The 23,589-nt window shown below is 39.9% G+C and overlaps 1 protein-coding gene across 1 annotated transcript in view; it reads left to right on the top strand.

The window, feature by feature from the left end:
• The window catches only part of LOC124160947, a 141,495-nt gene that overhangs the window by 30,191 nt on the left and 87,715 nt on the right, over positions 1-23,589 (top strand). The window lies entirely within an intron of this gene.

The following is a 23,589-nucleotide window of genomic DNA, read 5'->3' as shown; positions in this document are numbered from 1 at the left end:
TTGGATTGCTTGTCCATGGTTAAAGAGTTGGACAAAACGGCTTGAAGCCGTCCTTCTTACCACGAAATTGTAAACTCAGATCCCACTGAAACAATTATTGATTTCTCTTCTAAATAAAATTTGTTTGAATTTACAGCTTTGCGGCAATGCCTGATTCAATCAGCCTTTATCTCATTGTTATCCGCTTACATATATTATAAGCTCTGTACGTACATTTTATAATTCAGTAATATTTACAAAGCTTAAGGCCAAGGGAATATCAGGAAATCCGAATAAAAATGTTGAATATCATTTCAATTGATGACTATAGATAAGGAAATATAATTTCAAGCTTGTGTGTTCGTCCCAAAAACAAATGGGGAATCCCCATGGCATCAGGTTCAGGTTCAAACTACAACCACAATAGATGAGTTTACCAAGTGATAGGGTTTTAATGGCGGCAAAATTTATCTAGATTTTATTAATACCTTGCCAGATCCTTCATTCCGTCGCTAAACAAAATAAGCCGCTTGCTGATTTGGATCATACTTCTAATAGCAGTTTTAGCTAATAACACCTTGTCCGTTCAGGATGACTGGTAGTGCCGTGTTAAACCAATGCAGTGAATCGTTGACTATCGCCCTAAGTACCGCTACATAAGGGTGCGGATCGATCCGTGTATCCACGGAATCTCGATGGCCGAAGTCACACATCGAACGAGCAATCCGTGCGAGTCCTTTCGCACCCTCGCTATCGCCTCGTCCTTTTTTCGCACCCTTAGGCTCCCCACCTGTCCATGTTCTATAACCCTCCATCCAATAACATACTCTTTCCTTCTCAAGAGAGCCAATATCATGCCCCACCCATTCCCGATCTCAACTCCCTGATCCCAGCCCTACTCGCACCGATTCCCCCACTCACTTTCCGTGTTGCCTTTTCAACACCCTCCTTCTCTCTCCAGCCTATCCACATTTATTGGTTTGTTCTCGCCCGTCTCTTACGAGTCTATTTCCCTTCTTGCTATATAGCTGCGGCCGTATCACCACTAGGTACCTTTCCTTCGCTTTCTCCTCCAATTCCCTCTCGCTGGACATTTTCCGGCCATTGGCTCCGGCAGTAGTCCGCCATTTCACGCACCGGGCGCCCCGGATTAAATGTTCCTTAATGCGGGGCGTGGACGATTCAAAGTGCGCAGTTCCGTTTGCGTTCCTTGCGGATTTGAGTTCACGACTTCTGTTCTCTCGAAGGGCAAATCTGGAAGTCTTGATGATGTTCTTCGGATTACTGAGCGTGGTTGGAGGGAGACGTGCCTGATGAGCTAATCTGCTCCTGTCCAGTAATTTCCCCTGTGACTTGGGAAAATCTCTGCGTGCCTATTCTCCTAACTTTAGAGCTCTGAACATTGGTGGACAGGATGGAAATGCCGCAAAGGATTTGACCCGTTGAAATAAAAAAATCAATGCCTTTATCACAATTTTGCGGTCGGAAAATGCTCCAGGATAATATTCGCTGGAAGAATCCAGCCAAGCCACGCTTGTCACGAGTGACGTAGCGATGGAGGGTCCAGGGGGTCCCCCACCGAAATATAAAAGCACATTTAATTTGCTTCATGATAGAAAACAAAATATTTGAAAAATCATGGATTTAAAAAAGATTTCTTTGAAAATGAAGCTTTTTCGATGGTGAAAAGTTTTGAAATTATCTTAAAACCTTCTACTTGGTACCCTGCTTTTAAAAAAATTCCCCCCCAGATTTAGGACCCCCCCTAATGGAAACCCTGGCTACGACACTGCTTGTTTAATGTTTTAATTGCTTTAAGAAAATAACTGAGATGCAGCCCTGGGTCCCTATAGATGCCTTCTTCTTTGTTTTCATTGACGTTATCCATAAAATTGGATAATTATATTTTTCAAATGCCATTCTTGCTACGTTTCACGAAGGACTCCAAAATACATGAATGTGCATATTATATACCTTGTACGTGTTTAGGAAAGCAAGGGCGCCTTCCACAGTTCCAGAATCGTCAAGCGATTCTGGAGTGGTCATTTTCCACTGTCACGCCTATTTATTCTCCGCTTCAACCATCACCGTTCTTCCCAGGCTCCTGAAATTCTAGTGTTTCACTTTTACCAAAGTCTCCATCGTTTTATCGCACCGAGCGGAGGTGGTGAAGCTCACCACCCGAAAATCTCTGTCTGTCTCTCTTTCTTCCCTTTGCTGTCCAAAGTGCTTCTCGTCTTGGCACTCTATCAACCCCCTGCCACTCACCATCCCCTTCTCCACATCCACTCTCGTGCCGCCCTAACCCGTCACCCTCTCTCTCTTTCTCAATCCGTGCCAATCCTGATCCCCTCGCCTCAACGCGCTCAAAGATCTCTCACATAGTGATGGCAAGCGAACGTGGCAATCGGGAAGTTCGGTTCGGAGGGAGCTGTTGGGAAAATGGATATGACGAGCTGTGGAAGTGATCAATATTTACTCCTGAGGCATTTGATTTTCCAGTCGCTCATCGGAAGAGGTGCATTTCGTGTTTCAAAGATCAAAGTACCTACCCAAGCGTTCTTGATCCCTTTATTCTGAGTATTCTATTTATTTTCCGGCGTAAAATTTACAGTTTTATGAACTGGATTTGTCGATCTTTTTCACTTTTAGTGGTGAATAGGATTAGTTTTTTCCCAATAAGATATAATGCTTATTTTTAAAGTTTCATTCGTCCAAACGATACACTATTATACTTAGGTTTGAGGATAGCTCGCTAATGTTGGCATTTCTATCCGTCAGCTTCCTTGGTTATCGAATCTGAGAAATTATTCCACTCACTCATGTCCACTTATTTGCAACTGGTACTTAAATTTTTTCGGAATATTTTGTGGATGGGCATATTTTATAAGGAAGATTCTGATACCATTAGTTACCTAAGCAATGGAAGGGGTCTTTATTTCTTTTGTCTTGAATCGGTGGCAAAATAAAATATTTTATTTTTCACATGCTGGAAAATATACTTTGTTTTATAGCGATGGAGTAAAATACCAATCAGTAATTAGGAATAACTTTACAAAACTGCAATTTATCGCTATTCATGTCAGTGGAAAAAAGCTTCCTTGACACTCTACTCTCAAAAAAATTAGTTTCCAACGGGGCGCAAGCATGTATTATGGTCCAAATAATCTTACTTAAATGCGTATTTAGTGTATTTTTTTCACAACATATTGCTTTCAGAGGTCTTTCCCTCCGTGAAATATTTTTCTTTGTCATCCTCTGGTTGCTCCTCTTGTTACGCTCCCCTCTTCAACCAATTTTTCATCCACCACATTGTCCCTCATCCCCTCAAATCCACCACCGTCTGCTTTAAAATCACCCGTTATCTCCTAAACCCAACGTAGCCCAAATTTTGCTGCTTCTCCGACCCCCTAGGGCGTTCCACATTTCCCTGCCCTCTTTCCTTCCCACCCACATCCCACGTTTCGTTTCCATGTCGTCCTGGGAGATGCATCGCCCCTTCTCTCTCTTCTCCATCCTCTTTAGTCCCCCTGTCTTTTTTTCCACTCTTTATCGTCCCTTGTACGTGCCACGAACTGTCATCCCCTACAGACTTCCATGACCCTAAAAATCCCCCTTCTGCCTCTTAACCAACAGCGTCAGAATCTTCCTCGTAAATAAAAATGTCCGTCCACAGCGCTACGAAGAAATTAGGTAGGTACCAGGTGAAAATATGAAGAATGCATAAATAACATTACCTCAGACATATATTTGTAAGTTTGAACTGCATAGTGCATCGATCTAGGTTTCAGCAAAAGACTCAGATTGTTATGTAGTAGGAAAAATTTACAAAAGATCCTACACCGAAATAGTTGGATTACTTTTACCTCGATGTTAGTGAGATTTTCGTATCCCTTTGTATCAGCTCATTTTTAATTCGCACAATCTTTGTTAGAGGTTTTGTAAGTGGTTTATTTTTCATTCCTCCTTTTCTATTAGATCCGCTAGTAGAGCATTATGGTTTGACTATCGGGGTGAGGTTTGTCTCCCCTGTGATCAAGATAAATCACAGCATTAAGCAATTCCAACTAGTGTATTTTACACGCAGACCTCCGTGTTATTTTTGTATTCAGCGCGCGAACTTTTAAATGAACCAACGCATTTCTGTGATTCAGAAAATATACATTTGGTTTGTTTTAGAATTGGGCAAGTCTTATTACCACAGTTCACCACTTAGCCTGGGAATATATGATTTAGGATTTAGTAGTAGAAGGAATGCAATACAATTAGAACATGCCAAGTAATGGCAGTGTTAAAGGTCATAGAGAGAGAGACAGTCTTAATTATAGAAAAGAGATTAAGGCACAAGAGCGATAGTGATATTAGAATTCAAAAAAATCTTTATTTCGCAATAGTTAGCAAAAGTTAACTCAAAATATTTTCGCAGATTGTTCGCAAATGGATGTGACCCAGTGTCAGAAAACGAAAGATAACCAAGCGTGATAAGCAATGAGCCACAGGAATTCCTCATCCCGCATAGCAATCTTGACCACAACCCAAATCAAGGAAGCATTTTCTATTCACTCGAATATCTTCCTTCTCTCATATAGTCATTTCTGCAGGCAATTCTTCACCCATCCGTTCATATTCATGCTAGGTAAATGGCGTGCATAGTATTATGACTTACCTTCTTCTACAACAATGTCAACGCATTCGTAGTGTGTTTAAGTTTTTATATTACGTAGAGGGAATGTTCGTATTATTTTCTATCTATGATATTTTCAGTTGGTGTAAGATGCCAACACTAAAGAAAGAAGGCAAATGGTATGAGACGGGTGTAATGGGGGCACAGGTCATGGAAAAAACAGTATAAAGTTGCCAAAATCGCATATTTTATTTTTTTCGTAGTGTTCTACCACCTAAATATTCTTTTTTCATAAAATTAGCCGAAAGGTATTTTAATACTGCTTCGAAACATTTTTTCTTTGTGGCCCTCTCAAAAATATTTTATGAAAACTAGCGATTGAAATTTTCAAATCGACGCCATTTCTCCTTTTGCCACTGAAAAGTTGTGGAAAAATTCAGTATCTGCTCCATTAAGATATCCCTCAAATGTCGCAAACTGCATTGAAAAATATGCTTTTTACCCCGAGATATTAGAAAAACAGTGGAAATCGAATTTTCGAGCTAGCCGGCCCTGGTGGGTCTCTAGCGGGCTGGAAGTGTGGGGAGATTAGTTCTTTTTGATACCAAATCCTATGCCCCAAGTCCGGGAAAAATCCCGGAGGGGGGACTTTTCACCCATTCATTCGGCTGTCGTTTATGTCCATCTGGCCATCGGAATATAGGAATGTTATTTTGTAAATTAGCAGGAGTGACTAGTATAATTCATTTTTTCCTATTTTCATATTTATCCTCCATATTTATCATACACTTGTGAAGCTAGTGAATATAAACGTAACATTTAAAATGTTGGAAATGTAGGAATTAGCCAATGGTTCACCCTTAAATTCTCTTAACTGAGTTTCCCATTCATATTTATTTATTGCTCTCCGTAGTTCTTCTTAGGTTTATTGCCTCAATGGTCTCCGAAGCCACTGAGACAAGAAATCATACCTGAAGAAATGAAATTCTGAATTGGATTTGGTACACTCTTGATGTCAGATGGCTTTTTTTACCTTATGATTTTTTGTTCATGATACCCTAATAGAGTTGAGATATTTATGATGTCCGCATTTCCGTTTTTGACACTCCTGTTTTTCATGCTCAATTCAAGCCAGTCAAGATGTAATCTCTAGCAAATAATGTGTAGAGATAGCGTATGCCCTAAGCTCATTTCTCGCTGCCTCGTCTTATTGCTGCGATAGCGTGCTGCATGGCCTCTTGCAGTTCTTTTACCTCGGAGCACTTCAATACTCCGAGGATTTCGAGGTGCATTCCGTCCGTCCCCTTATCCGAGGCGGCAAGTGCGTGCAGCGGTTTTCCTTCAATTCTTTTACTACTTTGCAAGTTTCCATTCCATAGGTCCCTTCATTTTTTGTGTCCTTCCTCGTTTTTTCCCCGCAGGAGCGAAAGTTATACGAGATGAAATCGAAATTTTGGAGTATAATAATTTGTGCAAGTATTTACTTATATTTTCTGGCAAATTTCTACTACATGAATCATTGATACTAATGTTTAATACTGCGAGTTAAAGTAAGTTTCATCATAAGATTTCATCATCATGTATAAGTCCGATATTTCCATGCAGACGAAAATGGACCTCTAAAAGAACTTTTACGAGTCGAATGACTAGGTACCTTTTCTGGTAATCTTTACAAGTTCTCTCCCGTAATCAAGAAATTAGCCAAAAATCGCCGTTTCTTTGTCTTGAATATTACAATTTTTACCCGACTGCTCAGAACCCTGAATGTGCTTCCTCTGCCGTGTAAACCTAGTGCCGCTCTCTGAGGTAATATATATAAGTGCGTGCAATTTGGCTGCACAAAAGCAGGAGTACGAGGCCAAATTTGAAACTCCAACTTCTGAGTTTTTTGGGAAATGGAAAAATAGCAACAAATATACTCATATTTCATTTCAATTTGGACTCATCTCCTTCTTTTTGAGCAACTCAATGGAAATAAAGTTTTGAAAACCAAAATTAGCAACATCAAAATAGACGCTATCGTCGCGGTTGGCCAATCAGATCCAATCAAACAGACCCATCAACGTGTGATTATTGATTTTAAGCTCGTGCGCAGTTGGGGATTATCCATCCTGTTTATGTTTACTCTAGGGTCCCAACACTTCTTGGAAACTGGCGTAGGGATGGGCATGATGTGGGAGGAAATTCTATCGTGTCCCTTCTCGCCCGGAACTATATCCCCCCTTCTCCCTGCTCTCTCTCAGCCACACAAAGGTATGATGAAATCCGTCCCATACCTTCCCCGCATCGCATCTCGCATTCTCATCTCGCATGAAGTCGCCGTAAAAAGTTGCCAAAACCGCCAAAAATCCCGAAAGGGAATGAGGGGCGGGAGGGGGTGGATGGGGCGAAGACATTCTTCACGCTTTAACCAGTTCCCCTCCCTCCTCCGCCTCTCTCGCTCTCTCCGTCCACCAATCTTCCAACCGTTCGTCCTCTTCCCACACTCTTTTCATCCTTCTCCTCTCCACATCCTCTTCTTTCCTCCTCCTCCTCCCATATTCTTGAATAAGAGGGAACGGGTCCTTTGGCATCAAGATGTCGCCAAAATGAAAAGCGATTCGCATTCCTCGGGAGCGGACGGCCAGCCCCGCGTGCGTGTTCCTTTGCATGCGCGCGCGTTGAGTGGTGGCAAGTTGACAGGCGTGAGGGAATGACCGCGCGTAAACCCGTTCAAGTGCAAACGGAAAGGTTGGAGTGAAAATTGTTTTTTTTTTTGGTGGGAGTCAGTCTGTGCACGTTCAGTTATTGTTCGAGCTTTTGTTTGGCACGATTAAATCCAAGAAATTTTCGAATATGCACAGCTTCCAGGTTTGACGACTTTTTTATTGGAATGGATGGAGTGTATCTGATGATAGCAATTCAACCCTCACATAAACATACCCTGGGCAATGCATGGTCGGAGAATCTTGCTTCCTTTTAGCATCCAGTCCCTTCCAAAGACTAGCAGTGATTAGTTAAGCACCATGCATCTTTATCATTGTTATTTCAAAGATCATTTGGATAGGGTCCTAAAGAGATTCGCATTTTATTGATTGGCTGATATGATGAAATCGCTCATCTATCTTCAATTCTCAGAATTTATTTTGGTATGTCCTCCTCAGATATATTCCAAAAATAGCTCGTACATTTTGATACTATCGCGGAAATAACTTTGTGTTGTTTCCGCGGTGTTTTAAGAGTTTTCGCTCACGTTCAGGACACCGAACGCGACTTAGTTCTAATAGATTCTCTCGATCCTGTAATATGGATTCGTCTCCTGTGAGAATTCTTCTACCAGAGACCGCTCTATCCACCTTAATTATATCTATATTAAAAATTTATGCAGCACTAATAACATTATTATAAGAAACTTTGACCTTATTTAATACGTATTTATTCCCACAATATCGAATTTTTCTTGATGCTGCATTAAATATGTAGATATCTATCACTAGCTTCCGCAATACAAATATATCTTGAGCGAGGAAAAGAATTTAAATACACGGAAAAAGAAACGTATTTGTTAAACGACAGGGATTCATAGTAAACATACACTTTTCGTGCAACAGAACTCATTTCCGCTCTGCTTTTGAATAAATATTGCATCCGCCTTGGACGTGAAAGAACACATTTAGAGAAACATTCCTGAGACTTCTTTCGTTGGGATCTGTATGCTTCTGTATTCTTGCGCCATCGTGCGACTCGTGAGAGGAGTCCAACGGGAAATAAAAACAGACTCGACCCCCACCTGCAATGAAAGCGTCGTTTCACACTCCGTTGGACGTATTATGCGTCCACCACAACCGCCGACCTCCGCGGTGATGATTCCTGCGGAAGCAATGTCTTTCCCCATTCCTCTTCGCGGTCTCCGTTGGCGATATTTCCCCACGGCCCACACCTTGTGCCACAGCCCAAGTAGATACGTTTTCCCTCTCCTCTCCCTCAACCACCACTATCTCATACACCTTTAACTCCGTCCATTGCTTCTCCCAGGGGTTTCCATGACCTTTCGGATCACAAGTAAAAACATGTGCCATATCATACCACTAGAGAAAAATACGATGCGATCTCGGTAGTCCGACACATATGGAGCCGTGGCATAGGTACTACCTGGCTTATCGAAAATGCCGGATTATTTTTGAACGTACTGGAAACACACACAATGCGCAAAAGGCTAATTAAATTTAATAGTAAATAAAGGTGTAATTTTGCAATTCAATTCGTATAGTCACGCCGGCTCTCCTTTGCTCAGCTCAGCTCTGCTTTGGGTGTGAGCCAAGGTACATACATGCATAATTACAAAACATATTCGTACCATGTATTGAAAAATCTTTCTTTTAAATCTGACGAAATTGTGTTAGCCGAAGGGAAATCTCCAGTCCTGCACGCCGGATTACTGTGCGTGTCGGTTTACCGTGTGGCCGAGTTACAGAGATTGTACTGTAGTTGTAAATGAGGAAATTTTAGTGCAATTTATACCTATCCTAGCTAATTATTCGAGCTCTCAAACCCTTGGCTAATCATAATTTATTTCATACAATTCAGCGAAAGATATATTTGTACAATTCACGTAAGTATGTCATTTTGCTCAATCATAATTCATTCTTTGATATTGCAGATAATGTTTTAAGCACATGATATCCAAGAACTTCGGCAAATATATTTGACCAATTTGATGAGAGATTGTTTGTTTTGTTTTAATCAAAGGCGACAAAATGTACAGATCGAAAAATTGTTAGCGCTCGGGAAAAAGAAAAATTTATTCTTTAAGAAACATTGAAATATTTAGGAAAATGCACTGGATCCTAAACAATTCTCATACTTAGAAAATCATTAAAATTTGTCATGGCTTTGCCCAAACCGCCGTGCCGGGAACGAGTAAGTTATTGTAAAACTTATACAGTTCGTGATATTTCATGAGATAAAATAAAATGAAGCCGGCCAGTCATTAGGTATGTAATAAAAAAATCTAAGTATCCATTAATGAAAATAGGCAAGAGAAATCTGCACAAACTATATAAACATTTTTTCTGCCTCGGTGGTGGTGGTTAATGTCCTTGCCTGCCAAAAAAGAGGTCGCTGGTTCAAGTCTCGCCGGGGAAGGTGGCCCCTATCCAGGGCATAGCTGTCCATGGAGGTGTAATTGCTGATTTTGTTGACACCTCGATGTAAAATGGACAATGTGCGCTGAAATCGGTGGTATGGGAATAAAATAATAAAAATAATCCTATAGTAATACATGGAGCAAACTGAGTGAATGTTTTCCATCCTCACCCTCTCTACTTCAATTGGCCTTACGTGATTTTTCCACGCCCACGCCCTCCCGCCCTCCTCTTCACCTCCCTCCACTTGTTCCGTGCGTGCGCGGCCCCACCTTCTTCTTCACCCTCCCGTCACAGCTCCTGTTCCTCTACCCTGCGGCACTCCATTTGAAAAGCTACCTGTACTCTCTCGCTTGGCGTGAAAAAGTGCCTGAGTCATCGGGGTGGATCCTCACGAGAAGGAGATTCGGCGTGGTCGAGGGCAGTGGACGAACATATGGGGGAGACAAATGGGCGAAGATAATTCAAGAAGTGTGCTTCCTGCCTCTGTGCGAGGTGGAATTGGGCAAAGGGCGGTGGAAATGTTAGCTTCCACACGCCGGAAGGCACCAACCGCACTGAGTCATTTCGACGATGAACGTCCCTCATGAAATTTGTATCTTTGCATCTTAGTCTTTTTCCACAACTCTGTTTCTGACATCAGTGGTCATCTGACTTTCCTCCGGTTTCATTGGACGATGTCCGGCTTATCCTGTGCTCCCAACAAGGCCTGAAGCTTACATTACGAGGAGCATCATTCTACAATGGACAGGATCACTAGAGGAATATAATAATAATATATGGCGGGTAGTAAAAGACGCAATGGCATCTTAATAAAACAAGGGTTAATTACAGTTGTCAGGTACATCGAATAATTTGAATCACTCATCAGGACTTTGAAAGACTTTTTTATCTGAGCTTTCCCTTAAAACTTTTTACCTTTACACCGTATTTCGGTATCCCTCAAGTTAGTAACTATCTTCCGTGTTTAAAGTTATAAGCTCGTGTATACTTTGTTTACCAGTTTTATGTCTAAGAGATTTTTTATTTGCTTCTCTAGTTAAGCTTTTGATCTAAAAATAGTGAAGCCGAAATAAATTTATTGGATTACAAAGGCATTTTTGAGGAAACGAGAGAACTAGTCGCGAGTGAGGCTGAAAAAGAGATTCCAAAAATATTACTAGATTTCGCAATAATTAGAAACAAAATAACGTAATGACTACTTACCCCTGAGAGTATTCTTTTCTCATCTGTCAAAGGTAGAAAGCTTTCCGTTGCCGTTACATACTCACTCCTTAAATGGAAATCCGCCCCAGAGTAATAATACTCGACTCCAGAAAAATGTTGTAATGCTTACTTACCAAAACTTTCGAATATGCAGAAAAATATACTCATAAACTTTTTCATAAACATAGTTTCATCTAGGAAATGCTCTCAATGGATGCTAACATAATGTAGCCCACCGTTTAAAAAAATAATGCAGCTCCATTCGCAAAAGCATCAGTACAAAAAAATTCGCACCGTGGAACCGGATAATCGTGACGCAAGGCATGCTATATAAACCGATAAAAGTCGAGAATGCGAGATTCTGCCGGAAACTCCGCTTCCTCAAAAGGAGTACTTTGAACTTTTATCTTCTTTCGTCTAACAATAGAGTTGTTCACCAATTTTTTTTTACTGTCTTAAATGAAAGTGCACACCGAGGGGATACCGGCGGCAGTTTCAGCGCTTTTCTATCCAAAAATTTAATCCCAAAAAGGCTAAGCGAAAAGTGTGGAATCCGAGGGCCGGCTCAAACGCTCCGAAAGCGCACGATGGTTGCCGAAGGCATGCTGACGTCACACACAGCGAACTTCTCGCGGAACCAGTCAACCCCGTCGAAAAACCTGTGATCCTGGGTCAGAGAAGAAACAACGAGGGTGAAAATAGAGGACACTAGGAAGAAGGCGTATATACTAAATTACTTTCTACCGCTTTGTAATTCTACCACAATAAGAAATACGGGAAAACGTTTTATTGCTGTGCCTCTTAATTCTCGTGTGCGAAGGAAATGGTTAACTGCAGCAATGCGAGATGACCAAAAACATCAACGGCAAGACATCTTATTATTGCTGTGAAGATTATTTTAATGCTAGTGTTAAATTTATACTAAATGCCAGCATCACAACGTCAGTTAACGTGATTTGTTGTTTTACTTGCTGTCTTCCAAAATAAGTCGAACGGACGAAAATAATTTTAATTTAAGTTATTTGAAGGGAAATTATTTACAAAAGATTAAGAACAATATTTATGCTACTATTCAATGAGCACCGAAGTTAATTGATGCTAACTTAGTCTTAGATTTAATTCACCAGAGATTACCATACAGTAACCAAACATAATGTTTATTGATGAAATATTCTCGAGCACATTCTCAGCCGAGAGTTTTGGAGTTGGTGAAAACAATAATATAACTGACTAAATAATGAAGTTACCCCAAGACGTACTAAGGAATACCTAATGATCCAATGTACGTCATTGATTTGCCCTTTGGAATATTTAAGATTGCCACCAAGAGACATTTTCATCACCATTAAATTAAATTAAATGACAACTTAAAGAGATTAGGAGACCAATTACAAATCAGTAAGACAAGAGTTCCTTCTACTATCCACGCAACTTTACCTCTTATTTCAGATTGCTTAAAAATTTAATATTTCTTCCGAAGCATAACAAATTTGATCTACTTTTGTCTTTTCAAGCCAATTACAGCAATGTACAGTATATAATTGAATGTTTTGAAATTCAAATTTAAAAGCCCCCTGATCCAATAAATCAAGCTTTGACATGGAGTGAGTATATAAAAAATGTAATGCCATCAAGTATTTAGTACCTTGTGAACCATATGAATTAAATTTTGTTTCCTCTGGGTATGGCGGAGGAATAAGTGACAAAAATTATTTTTCCTGTGGTTTCTTCTGATTTTGTGCTCAGGATAAACTCATCCTTTCATAGAGTATATATTACTCTCTTTTAAGTTGGATATAGCTAACTGCTGAATCGCCGTATTCTTTTCTGGCAGCGCTGAAATAGTTTTCAACCCTTAGACCCAAAGCACAAGCCGATTTTGGACGGCCGTCAACATTCCAATTGTGAACAATGGAAGGGCATGGGAGATTGCACACTGACCGACCGCGCACCGGCACTGGTAACAAGTCTGTTAGCTACCGGCCAATGCCACTGCGGATCCCCTGCGCCAGCTCAACAACCAAGCAACTCATCTTTTGATGTTTTGACCTATGAAAATCCGGCGTGTGTGCAAGCAGCGCTTCACCGGTAAATTATCGGCCGGTATTTTACCGGCCGTCCAAAATCGGTGCGTGGGCCTTGCAGTAACATTCACAAGAATAAATATTGACAATAATTCGCCATTCCATATCATGATTCAGACAAATCTGAGACGAACGAAGGTGATTATTTTACGGTATTAGTTCCCTAATGTCACCTAAGTTTTTATAGGCTATAAATTATCAAAAGCCTTTAAAACTAAAAAAACGAGCATTGCGTGACATGGATTTATGATATAACGAGTCGATGGGCGCTTGAATTCATCAAGCGGGTTTTGGAGAGGAGTGGGAACATATTTGTGTCACGTGCGTTCAAGTATTGGGTAAGTAAGTTGCTTAAAAAGGGAAAGAAAACACTTACAATATCGTTTTAATAGATGAAATAGACGGAGGATACGCTCTTTTGCTCTCAACAATACTTAAGATATAATATGAAATGTACCCCTGGAGAACCATTCAGCGTTTACTAGGGGATAATTCGAATAAAAATGGAAGCCAAGGTTGAGTAAATCGTAACAAAATTAAGTATTTGATGCAAAATATACTCATAAGTACGATTAACATATTTAACAGTGCTATCATAATTAATACGCATTGACTCCTAACTTGCCTGCTTGACTCCTTGAATTTCCGGAGCGCTAAAAATGTCATTACTGCGTATTTAGATTTTTTTCTTATCTTAACCTCTTTTTATTCATGATAAAAATGAGCATCAGAGCACTCATTTTAGGCACAGTAGTAGAATTAGCCCTCACAAAACCACAATCCGAAGGCATATCTCACCACGGCATCCACAAATTCAAGCACGGCTCGGATAACGGCGTTCACCGAAAGCGTGCAGTCAGCGAAGTAGCTGTGTGTGACGTCAGAGCCATTCGAGCCTGACTTCCCGCCGAAACTGGCCGTTTCAAAGGCGCACAAATTTCAACGGAGCACTAAAGAAAATGTAATGCTCCTATTGAAGAAATTTTTTCACCAATGTGAATTATTAGCCAAACCTCACCGTTATCATGTACTTAAATGGGTATTTTCGTTTGAGGTTAACACCCCTATTCCCCAAGACTCCGCGCAATACCCCTTGTCTTTCTCCTCCCTCTTCTTCCCCTTCGCCCGTTTCATGTCTCTTAAACCGTGCGTTCAACTTCCCTTTTTCATGGCTTTCGGCGCGTCGGGATGAAGCTTTTATTGCACGAGGGACGTTCGCTTAATCTCCCTCTTCCTTAATGCTCATTCTTCTCCCCACCTCCACCCTTGTCATTCCCCCCTCCTCCCCTACCATTTTATCCCCGCGTGTAACTGTAGGTTAACTGCCCCCTTCGCCCCTTTTTGGATCCCATCCCTTCCTCATGCACACACCACGCCGCGCCGCGCCTCCTTACAGCATCCAAGAGTGTCAATGGCTCCTCCCTCGATTGGGTCCCCTTCCCCAACCCTACCTCTTCCCCCCCTCTCTCTCTCTCTGCTCGTAGCTTGGGTGGAAGTACCGTAAGGAGTCCAGTCCAGTCTCAGTTCCCTCAGTTCATCGTCTTTCGATCGCCTCTCCGTCCTCGCACTCTTCTCTTTTCCTATCACACTCAGATGTTCTCTCGCCTCCATGCACGCAGTCAGTAGGAGGGGGGCTTTGGAGGGGTTATTATTTTTTTTGTGGCGACTACCCGTGATACACCTCTTGAGGAGACCACTAGCCACAGGCGGATTTAGGGGGGGCGCACGGGGTCACGTGCCGTTCCCCCTCCCAACGCTTAGAAAAAATTAAATAGACAAGGTTTTTAATACTGTTATCATTAAGTGAATTCTGTTTTGTGTATAACGGAGCCTCGATAATTTAATTCATATTAAAATAAAGTGAATATTTCGCACAATACTTGTTGTATGTTGTTTTCAATCTCAAATCTGAGATAACCGCTGACCTGTCAGGACCTTGAGCAGCCCCACAGAAAAAATCTCGGATCTGGCCTAACCACTTGCCCATTCTCTGGCTCTATATTTTTCTATATTTTCGCATTTCAAAATGTCTGCAAATGAAGAACGATGAATTAACGCACATTATAATGCAAACTAAATTCATGCATGGGTTAATGAAACGTATGGTTTTACGATGCACGCGAATTGACAACAAAACGTCAGAATGGGTAACCCGAATGCCTCGCAAACAACCCCTGTAGCAAATTTTACTACCCTACTGCACTAATTTAGATACGTGCCTGCTCTGCTCGTCTTTCCTTCGTTCTCCCTACACTATAAATCACCTGCTCATGTTTACACAACATATTTTATTCACTCTCCGCTGAATGAACACGAGGCTTGGCTGCATAAGATGCACGTAAACGCGCATGTGTTTGGCTGTAAAAATTTACTTTAGGGACTGCATTAAGCCCAGCTTACGCGGATGAGTGAACGCATATCCACGTGATGGCATTGGTTAAAATTCTGATCATTTTCAATGCATTCACACGCGTGGATTTAGAGAGTATGGTAAATAAATTGAAAAATGAAAATTGTGGACTAATTCTAGGAAATAACAACATAGTAGCCAAAAGTAAGCTTCTATGAATTCACCAACAAATGAACACAAGGTGCGAAAACTCCTTGGATAAATCAGTGTTAAGGAGAATGATTTATATCTGTAGTTTACGAGAACCACCTCGTAGTTAACTTCAAGATAAAATGAGTCCGATTCGTCTCTTATGCACTCAAATCTCGTTTTCCGATACCACCTGCCCAACTATTTATCTATTACTATTGCAGTACTACGGTAATGTCACAGAATGACACGATAGTTAACCACCGATCATGCAACACCTCCAAACAACACGATCAAGTTTGACTGCATTTCACCATAGAGTAAGTATATACTTACTCTATGATTTCACCCAATGGTCCTTAAAAGCCATAAGTCAATTCAGAATGGTTCCGGAGGCCTGAAATGTTGAGCACTTATTCATTGACCCTACCCGAATTTATTTATTTCCCTCTCGAATTTCTGCCAATACTTTTCCTCGAATCGCCTCTTCGACTTTCTCATCTGAAACACCACAAAAGCCTTTCCTCTTTTGTTTTTAACCTTTTTTCAATTCCCTCGGATGAGAAGGGTTCTCTGGTCCGTTCTCAGAAAACCAAACCTATCCGTTTACCCTCGATCATCTTCTCTTTTCTATTCCCGAAGGGGAAATGGTTCGTATTCAGCGTGGGTCTTTACTGCGGATCCAATCGTATCAGTCGAGTCGCAGGCCCTTTTTATTTTCAACAATCTGTCCCCTCCTCTCTTTATCTTTCACTTTCTTTGGTTACCCCGAAGACGGTCGATTTCCTTTGTTTTATTCTTTCTTCGATAGGTACTGGAGACGACTCCATATAAGGATCAATGCCATTCGATAGATGGTGTCGTATTCAGTGACTGATGAAACGGAGGCGAAATTTATGGGGTTCTGCTCACCCTCTGTAGGCGTGCCATTGCTATTATTCATTGATTGGAACTCTTGAAAATGGATAGGTTAGTTTTTTTCGATTTTAAAAAGTTTTTTTTTCAGCTCGCTATTTTTAATAGCAAATGCAGAAAAATATCAGTAGAATTAATAACAGTTTTCAAAATGTACATCTTTAGGCCGACTGATTTTTCAAAATATTTACTTGGTTGCATTATTCCTATTTGAATGCAAGATTTATTTAATCAATATGTTAAAGGTTATATGCTAATCAGCATAACCAATACACATCTAGTTTTTTCAATATCTCATTTTGCTGTTGGAATCTAAAGTTTTGTAGCTAGTTTTTTTTCACTCTACGGTTCTCAGTTGATTAGGGAGAGAAAGAATTCAAACGGCGGATAAAAATTCAGAAAGCCTTAAGGGTCAAGGCATTTTTTTGTGTCATAAAATACGCTGTTATTTCCCTTTATATCCTCATAATAAATCGCACAAGGTGCGGAAGGAGATTGTCTTCGTAAAGTATCTCTTCACTACTTCCCATCACTCAAAATAAAAGTTGCCACACCTTTCAGATGTTTGTGCTCGATTTTTTTGCTCCGTCGACCCTATTTTTTACTCGTTTTAATGATTTCTCTCTCGTTTTCATTCTTCTCTCTGTCGGTCAACTGAAACCTCTTTCCGGATTCTTCTCTTTCGACTAGAAGTATTTATTAGTATCATTTAGTCCGATGGCTTTCTCCGATCGTGGCTCGTCTCACGCTCGGTGTTACTTTATTAATGCATTGTGGCGTTATTCCTTTTCTCAAGTCTAAAGCCAAATACTCTAAATAATAACACCAATCACTGAGCCCATCTAATGGAATGTCTATGAATATATCGTGTGTATAGGCCTGAGAATTATTTGTTCGGTGGACCAAGAGAACTACGAAACGGGATGCGACTTTAAAAGATTAATTATTGTTAAATTAATTATTAAATTAAATGTTTAACTAATCGATAAAAGTAAAAAAGTGAATTTTTATATTTATATTTACTTGATTATAAATAAAATTACTGTAAAAGTGAACCTTTGTGCTTCGTCAATTATTTAAATATTTATGAGTGAAGAAAGAAAATTTGGATACTGCACGTCAGCTCTTCGGTAATGGTGTTATAGACGCAATGACACAGTTTTACTTCATTAGAATGCGATGTATCATTTCAGTATCTTCAACCTACTGAAAATTAACGTAGGATTGTGAGTCTAGATTACATTAGCTAGTGAGAGGACTGTGAATGATAACATATATTCCGGATTTCAATTTCAGTTTTGGTAGTTTTTTGAGGCTTTCAATATTTCTATCATGTCATAGATATTTCATTGAAGTAACCTACTTTAAATTTATCACGTAAGTATAGTATTAATGAAAGTGAGACGATTTTGGGATGGCCATTTCGCCAAAAAATTTAATATTTCATTTTTTATTAACCAATACATTAAGTTCCTCCTGCAGTAAGAATGTTCTTGTTACTATACTTAAAGATATTCTTCTTAATCTACTCCCCATTAGAGTTTTTGCTCATTTAATTGTTCAGAGCTACTCATTGAGTGATGAACGGAATCGATCAATTGAGTGTAAACAATTGCATTCCACGTCAGACCAGTGCGCAAAATCATGGAGTAGAAAAGACGCGATAGCTCGTCCGGCGGAAGCCGGTGAACTCGTGAATTTATCGGAAAAATTGTAAAGGTTGCCCAGTTTTCATAGCGATTAGTTAGAAAAGAAAGTGACGGATCAAAAAACAGAAAATAATATGTGTGTCTTTAACTTCAAAAATAACACAATAGATTTAAATTAAATACTGGAAACTTGATCATTGCTGTGCTCGGGAGGTATCGTGGTTGCGTACACTAAAATTTTGCTGTCAATGCAAACGTTAAACGCTCTTCGGCACGTCCCCTTTGGGCAGCGGCGCCTATATCCCTGTGAGATTTAATCCTTTGTACTCTCAAGAGGGAAAATAAGGAAAAGGGATGGGAGTGTACTCACTCTAAGGCCATGAAAGCCTAGAAGGGCATGTTTCTTTTAGTGAAACCTTGAGAGCCTCTACTCTTCCTGCAGAAATGAAAAAATATTTTAATAACTAAGAACATTCCGTTCCATTGATTTCTCTGTTTATAATTGGAAAACCATGCGTTCAATTAAGTCAGCTAGTTGTGTATTTCGTTTTCACAGTGCTGAAAGTTACATTCATCGTCAGCTATAACGTTACATTATGAAATGCAACTCGGTACATCTAAAAATGAAGTTTCAGAGTACTGATGAGAGAGAGAGAGCCCCTGAGAGACTGAGAGAGAGCCCCTGTGCTAATGCTCTCCTCAGCACATGCATTGAGGGTGGTGCCACAAAAGGAAATATATTTTTCATTTATATGGCGCTGAAAGTAAAATTCAATGTTCGTTATAGCCATTCATTATGAAATGTAACTTATCGAAAAATGAGTGTCAGAGGGCAGATGTGCTTGTGCGCTCCTCAGGAAATGTATTGTAAGTGATCCTCAAAAAGGGAAATAATTCCGCGGGGGTGCTGAAGCCTCCCAAAGCTTTTCCCCCATGGATATGTACTTGGTGGTGTAGGAAACATTCAGTTTTTTTGTTCCCGTCTCTGTTTTGGATTTTCCAGTGTTCCTTCCAGCCTTGTCTTCCGGACAGCTTCCCAAGCATTCTATTGCCTTCGAGAACGGGGGAAACCTTATCCTCGCCACTCGCTACCTCCGAAAGCCCTCCATTCTCCCTCTCGGCACCACGCCTACCCTGGTGCCGGCTCCCCAATATTACATATTCTTTCCCCTCCACATTCCACAGAAGTTTCTTCATAGGAGGGAATTTTTCCTGCTTCATAGCTACCTTCCCGCTAAGAATGCAGTCGCAGGAACTATCCATCACTCCCCCTACCTCGCTTACCCACCCATCTTCATCTTACCTTTGCAATTTCTTCTTCCTCGCTACTTTTTTGTTGGCATATTTCTCCGCCGGCAATCATGTAGAAACTCCCATACTTTTCTTGAGTCTAAATTGCATTCTTCGCACTTCATGGCTTGACCTTAGATTACTTACTTGATAAATCATTAATTCTTCTTGTGGAGTTGATTTTTAATCCATTTATATCACAAAGGAACTTGCAAAAGGCACTCATGGCTCTCTTATTGACGTTTAAGACGATTTTCATCCAATTATCATATAGTTAAATGAGGTCTGCTGATTTTTCCAATATTTTATATTAGGCAGCTATTTGAATACATTCCTATTATATTAATAATTTCGGCAAGAAATATTAATATTTCCCGCGTTTAGATGTGTAGACTTTTGAAAAAATGAATTTCCATCAATTTTCTGGAATGTGTAATGTAAATTTATAATACTTAGTGCATAACTTGTATCATGAAGCGCAAGGTAAGCTATAGGATGAATGTAGTTACAATAATAGTCTTTAGAGAAAACAATTTCTTGTGATTATTTCATGAGCCGCGGGTTGCAGGAAAAAGGGAGAGTTATTTAATGTAAATAAATTTTACAAGTATTCTCATTAGGAATTCATAGAAAATTTTGGTCCAGATTATTATCAATGGAATACTTTTTTGCTTGCCGAAATCACTATTAGCATGTATTTACTTAGTCATCAGTCTGAAAATCTAATTGACGATATTTTGGAAACAACGCTGGAATAGTGATTACAGATTGACCTTCACGGAGTCATCAATAAATGCTCTCGAATGGCGAATGTTCCAGCGAAAAGATACCTGGTCCAAAATCCTATGTAATATCACCGAATGCATTTAGTACCGCATGGTTGAATTCAATTTACGTTCTTTTCAGGGAGCGTGGCTTATGACCAGATCAAGGCAAATGGTTTTTCCTCAGGCGAATTTTCACACTTGCATTCGACAGTTCTCAGTTCCTTATCGTATTCACCTGTTCCTCCTCACCTTCCAGCTTCCCTTTGGCACCTCTGTCGTGCTCATTCGTGGACGTTATCCCCTCCGAGCGTTTCTCCTCGCCAGTTCACACCCGTTATCTTAGCCCTCGATCGTCTCCCGACGATGAGGTGGCGAGGGGAGATGGCTACATTCATGGCAGACGTCAGGAGGCGGACAGGGGAAGGGGCGCGGGGAATATCAGGAAGGAAAAGCGAGGCGTCGAAAAGAATGTACTTCGGATGCCAGATTTGTTTGATAGCGGACAGCTCAAAGTAAATATGAACGGGAGCTTTTATTCTGCGCATGGGATCAAGATGAAAATGGCAAAATCAAGTGATGGGTCTTATTGGTCAGCTAAACCGGTAGCATTTGTTCTCATGTTTTTTATTTTGTTTGGATATTTTATTTCCATTAAATTTCAAGCTTACGAAGGAGAAGTAAAGTGTATCATTAGGTAATCATTGGCTGGGAACTAAATTATGTGTTTACATTATGTGCCAAAAACGGGCTTAAGTTATAGTCAACTCATTTTTACAGTCTCTTTAGTAGAAAAAATACGTGCTTTTCAACTTCTCCATGGAAAACTAACCATTACTTTTTTTACTGTGCTAGGCGGATTTACCGGAAGATCGATATTAATAGATTAAATGCGATGTTCTTCAGTTTGTAAAATTAAATTCCCTTATTTCATTCTTTTTTGTCACTAACTTATGTCAGTGCGTAATTCAATGAAAGCAAAATATATTACTATCGCGTTCTACCTAGGAAAATTTGATACATGTCTAAAAGCAATTAAAAAAATACGCCATGCATGAATCATTTACGAGGATAACTTTAAAGGATCTGTGGAATCCGGGAACAGAATATATACACATGGTCCATGAAAACAGTTCACGCATACCATTTATGAGGAGAAGAGAACTTTTAGCCTCATCGTAGCGAAAGCGGAGAACAATTTTGATCACGCGCCACCGCCGATGTGACCTCCCTCCCATCCATTCCCATCGCGGATAATACTTGCTGCTCCCTCTGCACCCTGTTCCGCCTTCTCTCTGACGCACGAATCTCTTCCCAAATCCCTTTTGGATGTAGACCGCACCCGACCTCTCCCGCCTCCGCAGAACCCTCATGTACTGGGAGTGGTCGGCAAGTCTGGACGGAAAGTTTTTCTTCTTTTTTATTAATGGACAAGGTCCACGGGAAGTAATTACCAGCATAATTGCGTGGGGCTTATGGAGGGAGGGGGAGGGGGGGTTTCTTGCGTGCGGGATCATGGCTGGCTCGGATATTGTTCGGGGCATCTTCCTCAATGCCGGTAAGCGCTTCTTTTTGGGCGCGAGAATATTAAAGGAGAAAGTGGCTGAAGTTTTTGTTACTACTTTGAATACATCCTGCATTAAAGATCGATTAACTATTTCTCCTATCGTAAAATTTAACAAAATAATAAGCTGTGATGCAATGTGGTATTCTTACGTTTGTAGAACTGCTTGATTATATCAAGTTCTACAGAGTAGTAGAAAAAATAGGGAAGTATAAAAAATGTTGCTTGAAAATTGATGCACTATGATGCATTATGTGTAAAATAGATGTGTTTGAAAGAAAAGGTGAACGCATTCAGAACAAATTAATTTGATATCAAAGCAAAAATACTACACTTAAGGAAAGCAATAGTAACTTATTTTCAAGTGTTGTGTAAAGGTACGTTTGTAGTATAATTGTTTTAGAAATGTACACGAGGAAAAGAGAAGGAAAGAAATAGGCAGGTTAATGCAAGATACGAATAAAAATGCCAGGTAAATTGGAATAGGGAGTATAATGCCTGTGAGGGTGTAATGGGGTTGAACGAGGAGTGAGAGTGGAGGAAGGATACAAACTTATCCCCACTGAGTTATTACGTCACGTCACGGAAAGCGTTATCGTCAAGCAGTTTTCGTTTATGTTTCCTCGGGATCGGGACCTGCATTTTTAAAACATTTGTTCCTTTACTCTCGCCCGGTATTTTGCTGCTGTTTTTGACAACTCAAGTCTAATGATACAATTGAATACTCGTTCCATATCAGTCGGGACGGAAATATACGACTAAAGATAGGATAATATTAGTTAAACCATTTCAAATCAGGCCGTAGAATATGAAGCCCCTCTCCCGAATCTTTTTCTTTCAGGGCCTTTCAAACTTCGTACAAGAAAACCATTCTTTCATCTCTATATCTTATAATTTTTAAAATGTTGCTTGTGTACTTTTTTCCAGTTACATCGGAATCAAAAAATGTGTTGGAGCCAATTTCATCTTCATTATAGGGTGTTTGAGAATCAAAAATTAACCATATACTTACCTAAATATGCACTGTTCTTTTAGAATGCGTTTATGGGAAGGCAAATGTGATCTCCTGAATATCACTTCAAAGGAACTCCTGAGAATGGCCATAAGCTATTAAAAGAAAGCTACGGAGTATTTAAAGAACTCCCAAGAAATGTAGTAAATAATGAATACCAAAAGCTGAAAAATCAGCTTTACCTCTCTTTATTGCCGTTAGATTGGGAAATTCTTTTCGATATGGGAAAAATGTATGGTCTTCAGTTACGGTTCTTAGTGATATTAATATTTAGGAATTATCATCGGTTCGGATAAAGTGCTAACGCGCATGACGGTTGGTCACTCGGCAGAAATAACAATGCGGAAGAAATTAATTTTTTTCCTTAATATTTTCGACCCAGTTCAAAATTTTGCAGTGCATTACACCGTCAGAAATACGGATGATAAAGTGGATGAAAAAAACTAGCTCTGCGCATATATCGTGTATGCGTTGATGAATATTTTACTCCTTTCTCTGTTGAAATGAATCACTGACCCGACAAGTACTGGAATTTATGCTGGGGAAGCTAACTGATTTCAATTTTAATGCTTTTGAAAAAAGTAATAGTGATATCCAAGTGAATATGACATCTCATAAAGAAATTACAGAATAATCATGCTTAGATGAAATACAATTTATTAACGTTCGTATTAAGAGTTTGAAATTCAAATTTCAAAATACAATATGATTCTCATGAATGTATCACCCTATAAAACGATGGATTTAAGAGCATTAATTAATAATGTTTCTATGCCTGCTTAAGGTGATATAAGGGAACTTTTTATGATTGCAAGGTTTTAACATATACCTTCCTCTTAA

The sequence above is a fragment of the Ischnura elegans genome, chromosome 1 (assembly GCF_921293095.1).
Source record: "Ischnura elegans chromosome 1, ioIscEleg1.1, whole genome shotgun sequence".
In the NCBI taxonomy this organism is placed as follows: Eukaryota; Metazoa; Arthropoda; class Insecta; order Odonata; family Coenagrionidae; genus Ischnura; species Ischnura elegans.
This window is presented reverse-complemented; position numbering and strand designations above follow the sequence as displayed.